Raw genomic sequence first — 7,068 nt, 5'->3', positions numbered from 1 at the left:
AGTATAAGAAGAGTAGGAATAGCTCCTGAGGGGACGCAAAGTGTTCGTGCCCTTCAGTTCCCTTCAAGTTTAATACACCTCTCACAACCCTGACCTCTGCTCTGTAGTGAAGGAGCAGGTCAAGCCGGTGTGAGACTCTTCTCTCCTCATCCTCCCACAACTCCCTGCCCCACTCCTAGCTCTGCTCTGGTCTGGGATGACCTCTGAGTCCCTGGATCTGGGTCCCCTTGATGGCTGATATCTTAACTGAGGAAACAGAAGAACCATGATGTTCTCAGAGTAGGTCCTCAGCTGGAGTCAAAGGACAGCACTACTTGGCAACTGGAAGGAAACAGCATCTTGGGATGGTGGCTTACATCCGCATTCTGAGACCTCTGGAAGTCCTTTCTGAAAGCTCAACCCTCCTTCCTTTGTGCAACTGCTCTTTCAGCACATTCCAGTGGAGAGGGGCGGCTTGCAGTGTATGGGCTGTTTGATGCTGAGAAGAAAACACATATTAGAAACTGCTTTACTTTGTTCGATTTTGTCCCATTCAAAATGTCTCAAAAGTTCAGAAGGGGGAAGAATCATCTCTGTTAGCAAAGGGTCACAGCAGGCTGTGCAATGCAGACATGATACATCTTGCAACAGTGGGAGTTGAATTCCATTTTAAAATCTGCATTCATGAGAAAGAGGGGCTCAGTACACATATCATGAATTAAAAAATACCCAGCTAAAGGAATGACTTCTTAGACCAGATAACATCATAGTAGATAAAAGTTTCAGAGAAGGGGAAGAAACTCAAGAGTTACCTGCCAGCAGGTTTGTCTCTCGCATTTTGGGCTTAGATGAAAATAACAGGAAAAAGATGGAATGGGCATTAAAAAAAATTTTTGTGTTATGAAGTAGAAGAAACCTTAGTGATAGGCTGAATTCCCCTTACAAGAGCTGGCTGAAGTGGTTGTTGTAAGCATACTAATTAAATAGGAAATAGCAGGGGGAGGAATTTTATGGGAAGATTGCCATGGATACAAATCTTGCTACCTCTGACCCTCATAAAAGATGAGGGTAAATTTGCTGGGTAATCTTCAGAAGAAAACGCAGATAATGTTAAATATGAATCATTATTAATTTTTTTCAACTTCTTTATTGGTGTATAATTGCTTTACAATGGTGTGTTACTTTCTGCTTTATAACAAAGTGAATCAGCTATACATATACATATATCCCCATATCCCCTCCCTCTTGCATCTCCGTATCCCACCCCTCTAGGTGGTCACAAAGCACCGAGCTGATCTCCCTGTGCTATGCGGCTGCTTCCCACTAGCTATCTGTTTTACATTTGGTAGTGTATATATGTACATGCCACTCTCTCAGTTTGTCCCAGCTTACCCTTCCCCCTCCCATGTCCTCAAGTCCATTCTCTAGTAGGTCTGCATCTTTATTCCCATCCTGCCCCTAGGTTCTTCAGAACCATCTTTTTTTTTCTTTTTTAGGTTCCATATATATGTGTTTGCATACAGTATTTGTTTTTCTCTATCTGACTTACTTCACTCTGTATGACAGACTCTAGATTAATCCACGTCACTACAAATGACTCAGTTTCGTTCCTTTTTATGGCCGAGTAATATTCCATTGTATACATGTGACACATCCTCTTTATCCATTAATCTGTCGATGGACACTTAGGTTGCTTCCATGTCCTGCCTATTGTAAATAGTGCTGCAATGAAATTGGGGTGCATGTGTCTTTTTGAATTATGGTTTTCTCAGGGTATATGCCCAGTAGTGGGATTTCTGGGTTGTATGGTAGTTCTATTTTTAGTTTTTTAAGGAACCTCCGTACTGTTCTCCACAGTGGCTGTATCAATTTACATTCCCACCAACAGTGCAAGAGGGTTCCCTTTTCTCCACACCCTTAGATGGATTTTTTTTTTTTAGTAGATTTTAAAAGTATTTAATTTAATGGAATTTTCTACACAGGTGATCATGTCATCTGTGAATCACAACAGTTGTATTTCTTACTTTTCAATCTGTATGCTTTTCTTTCTCTTTTTTTCCTCTTGCTTTATTGTACTTGCTAGGACTTTTAGTATGATGTTGAATACAAATGGTGAGAGTGAACATCCTTGCTTTGCTGCCCATCTTAAGGAGAAAGCTTTCAGTCTTTCACCATTAAGTACGATACTACCTGCAGGTTGTTTTTTTTTTTTTTTTTTTTTACAGATGCTCTTTATCAAGTTGAGAAAATTGCCTTCTATTCCTAGTTTGCTGAGAGATTTTCTCATGGATTAAAGTTTGTCAAATGCTTTTTCTACATCAATTGATATAATTGTGTGTGCTTTTTCTCCCTTAGGTGGTTAATATGTTAGGCTACATTGATTGATTTTCAAGTATTTACACTTGCATTCTGGGATAGAGCCTACTTGGTCATGGTATATTAATCTTTGTTTGATTTGATAGTATTTTTTTGAGGATTTTTGCATTTATATTCATGAGGGCTATTGGACTGTAGTTTTCTTTTTTGTACTGTTTTGTCTGGTTTTGGTATCAGGGTCTGGCCTCATAAATGAGTTGGCAAGTGTTCCTTCCTCTTCTATTTTCTGAAAAAGGTTGTGTAGGATTTGTGATATATCATCTTTAAAATGTTTGGAAGAATATGCCATTGAAACCAACTGGGTCTGCAGATTTCTGTTTTGGAAGGTTTATAACCTTCCACAATTAAAATATAATTTAATTAATAGTTACAAGTTATCTGTTTCATTTTGGGTGAGTTTCGGTTGTTTGTGGTTTTCAAGGAAGTCTTCAAATATAATTGTCTATTTTTTTTCCAGTTCTGTCAGGTTTCACTTCATATATTTTAAAGCTCTATTGCTAGGTGCATAGAAATTTAGGATAGTTATGTCTTCTTGGTGAATTGACCCTTTTACCATTATGTAATATCCTTTTTCACCCTTGGTCTTCACTTAAAAAAAATAAATTGAAACCTGTACACCCTCAAATTACTAATGATTACTAGCTTAAGTTAAAGATGGTACCAATATGAATCTAAGTGGGTCCTTTCTTCAACTCATTTCTGATTCATCTTGCTTGCTCACTTTCCCCATATAGTAATAGCCAACATTTACTGTACACTCATCATGTAAAACTAAGTATTTTACATGCGTATTTTATTTAATCTTCATAAAGCCCCCATTAGGACAATAAGCATTCTCATTTTGTGAATGAGGAACCCAGGTTCAGAGAAGTTAAATAACCACTTAAGGTCACAAAGCCAGCTAGTGGGTGAGCCAGAGTTGAGAACTCACACTCTTCCTCCAGAGACTGTACTCTTTGCCACTGAGCTCTAATTAATTATTGCTTTCCTTTAGTCAATTATTAATTCCCATCAGTTCTGTCCTCTAAACATCTTCCAAATTATTCTATTCTCCACCTCCATGCTACCATCCGGTCCAAGCCACCATTATCTCTCTCTAAGCCAACTGCCAATGTCTTCTCAACAGGTTACCTCCTTTGACTTGAGCCATGATGCAGCCAGCATGCTAAATGCAAATCTCTGTCCTTCTATAGCATATAACCAAAAACATGGTTGGTTTGTCAAAGAGACATTTCTGTGGCTCTGTGATTACTTAATGGATCAAAATTAATGATAAATATAAGAACCTATGGGGGTTAATGGTAATTCAGTAATTCAACAACTCACATGGCTTCCTATGACTCTTAGGATCCAGTCCAGTCTCATAACCTTGGTTCTCAAGGTCCTCCTTGATGGAGACCCTGGCGATCCCCTGGTTCTCTGCATGCCACCATACTGTTCTTCTGTCAGTTTCTTCAACTCATTCTGTTCCCCGGCCTCTGGGATTCTGTGCATGTTGTCCCTTTTGCCTGGAAGACTCTTTCTTCAGCTCATTGCCTGGCTAGCTCCTATTCATATTTCAGGCCTCAGGATAAATGTCACAGTTTTCAACATTTTGGAGCTATCTTTAACTTCTCTCCCTTTCCAAAAAAACCTCTCTCCCATTCATCCTCCTGCCTCTGTCTCCATTGTCACTGCTGTGGTCCAGAACTTGATCTCCTCTGGTCCGGACTGCAGCCTTTTGTCTATTCTTGCCTGCTGGTCTCTTCCCCTCCAGTCTATTTTCCATGCCGCAGATTTTTTTTTTTTTTTTTTTTTCGGTACACAGGCCTCTCACTGTTGTGGCCTCTCCCATTGCGGAGCACAGGCTCCGGATGCGCAGGCTCAGCAGCCATGGCTCACGGGCCCAGCCGCTCCGCGGCATGTGGGATCTTCCCGGACCGGGGCACGAACCCGTGTCTCCTGAATCAGCAGGCAGACTCTCAACCACTGCTCCACCAGGGAAGCCCCGCAGATATATTTTTAAAGCACAGTCATAATGTTGTTTGCCTCCTCTGAAGCCGTCAGTATTATCCCACTGCTGACGGGATAAAGTCCGAACACGTTAACCTGGTGTTTAAGGCCCTCCATGGGCTGGCCCCACACACCTTCTTGGCCTCATCTCTCAGCAGCAGCACTCACAGCCCTTATGATCTAGCATGAAGTGATCATATCCACACCACTGTAAGGACACAAGGTGATCTGAAGTGGCTCATGGATGGAAAGTTATTTTAATGTGTAGTGAATAAAAGTGAATTCATGGTGATAATGTAAAGTTTCCTGTTAGAATATATTAATTTAGGTTACAGGAATGAGTCAATTTGGGGAAAAAAATGTTAATAATAGCATACGTGGTACTTAGCTGTGGAAAGAACCAGAAAGTGAGATGCAAATGGCTGAAGAATGGTAAATGGGGGTCCAACTACCTTAGTCTACTCTCCATTCTTTCAACCCACCATGCGATTTCACCTCTCCATGCCTTTGGTGATGCTGTTCCCTTATTCTGACTATCCTCTCTCCAACTTTCAGTCTATATCAAAATTCTCTCAGCCATCAAGGCTTAGCTCAAATGATACCTCCTGGATGATATCTTTGCTTATTCTCTGGTCAGAATGAAGAGTTCCCTCCTCTACACACCCACAGCACATTACTTCTGCATGTATTTGGCCCGATTGCATTTTGCTGCTTGTGTAGGTAGTACTTTACATGTCTGGCCCTTTGCCTTTTAGACAGTAAGCTTCTTTTTAATAAATTTATTTATTTTGGGCTGTGTTGGGTCTTCGTTGCGGTGCATGAGCTTCTCACTGTGGTGGCTTCTCTTGTTGCGGAGCATGGGCTCTAGGCACGCGGGCTTCAGTAGTTGTGGCACGTGGGCTTAGTTATGGCTCACGGGCTTTAGAACACAGGCTCAGTAGTTGTGGCGCATGGGCTTAGTGGCTCCATGGCATGTGGGATCTTCCCCGACTCGGGCACGAACCCGTGTCCCCTGCATCGGCAGGCGGACTCTTAACCACTGTGCCACCAGGGAAGCCCATAACCAGCCACATTCTTGGATTTCTGAAGGCTTTGAGCCAACTGATTAAGACGCCGGGTTTTCGCTTTACACTAGAAATGACTGGCTGCCCATAGCTTTACACACTCAGGCACACCCTGGAACTTCAGAAAGCCTTTCTTTATTTGGAATAAGGGCATTGGTGTTTCTTTCCCTGTTAACTAACATTCACCTGCCACTTGGAGAATTTTGAAATCAAACTTCCCTGTGCTACAACTGAATGTAACAAATATATTTATCCTGAATCATCCTCCTGTGCTTGGCACTGTGCTGAAGGCTGTTTTCAAGAAGCTTACTGTCTAGGGCTTCCCTGGTGGTGCAGTGGTTAAGGCATTAATTCTGTTGATCAAACGTCTTCTGAGGTGGGGTGGTTGGGCTCCAATGTCATTTTCTACAACAGAAAGAAAATGAACATCTACTGAGGGTTTTCTTTCCTCTTTGATTATCAGAATAGTCTTGAGAGCTCTGTTCTACAATGATAGAGGGTGAATGACTTACTTGCACAAGCTCACATAACAAGTAAATGGCAGCCCTGGTCTGTCTGAGGCAGACCCACCAAAAAAAAAAAAAAAAAAGATGTCCATGAGACAGAAAAAAGAACAAGAGGTGGACTTAAAGGTCTTTACTGAGGAGAAGAAATCTGGAAGAATCAACAGTGTCAAGCCTGGTCTTGCAAGAAATATAACAATGACAAGACGTGGCTCCTGTTTTCATGGAGCTTATTGGGTAGAGGAGGCAAAGGGCATAAAGGCTGCTATGCCACCAATTTTTCCAAAATGCTCTGGACTTTCAGAGATAATGCAGTCTCAGGTTGCCAGGAAAATGTTCCAGAGAAGGTATGACTTGAGCAATATCTCAAAGGAGGGGTTGTCCAGGGATAGTACAGGAAGGGTAATCAGGGAATCTTTCAAGTGGAGGAAATAGAGCAGAAGTGAAGGAGTGAGAGAGTAAGTACTCTTCGCATTTGTTCTGTGAATAGATTGCCTGGAATACGAGATTCACCTAGGGGAAGAGTAGGGGGATGAGCTGGTAAAGAGTTTGAGGCAGAGAGTGGAGCAGGGCCTTGAATGCCCAGGATAACACATTTGTACTTCAAGTAGGCAAGGGAAAATTGCTGACTATTTTTGCGCATCAGAGGGCTGTAATCAAAGATGCATTTGAAAGACTCTTCTGGCTGTAGGCAGTGGAATATATGGGAGAAGGTGGAGAATAGAAGGCCAGGAAAGAGGATTTTGCAACAGTTTAGATAGATGGCAAAACAAGCCCAGAAAAGAAGAGACAGATGGAGAGCCATCCTTTAGACAGATGGAGAGCCATCCTTTAACTGGAAGCTGGGCCTCAGAGGGGCTCTCAGGAGCATTGCCTAATTCCAAGGGTCATGAATATTTATATTCCACATCTCCCCCAAATCATCTCTTCATTCTTCCCTCCTCGTTTCTTTCCTCTTTCTTGTCCCTCTGCCTTTTCTCTCCCCCCTCTTCCCTACTTTTTCCCCCATCACTCCCAGTAGTGCTCAGTAATCAGCCATGATTCTGAATATCATATAGGAAGGAGAGGAAGTGCTGAGGGAGGCTCTGAGCAAGATAGAAAGAATGAAGGAAGGAGGGTAAGAAAAAGAAGGAAGAAAGGAATTAGGAAGGAGG

This window comes from Pseudorca crassidens, chromosome Y, assembly GCF_039906515.1.
Source record: "Pseudorca crassidens isolate mPseCra1 chromosome Y, mPseCra1.hap1, whole genome shotgun sequence".
NCBI lineage: Eukaryota > Metazoa > Chordata > Mammalia > Artiodactyla > Delphinidae > Pseudorca > Pseudorca crassidens.
The sequence above is the reverse complement of the archived record's forward strand: the minus strand, read 5'-3'. Positions refer to the sequence as shown.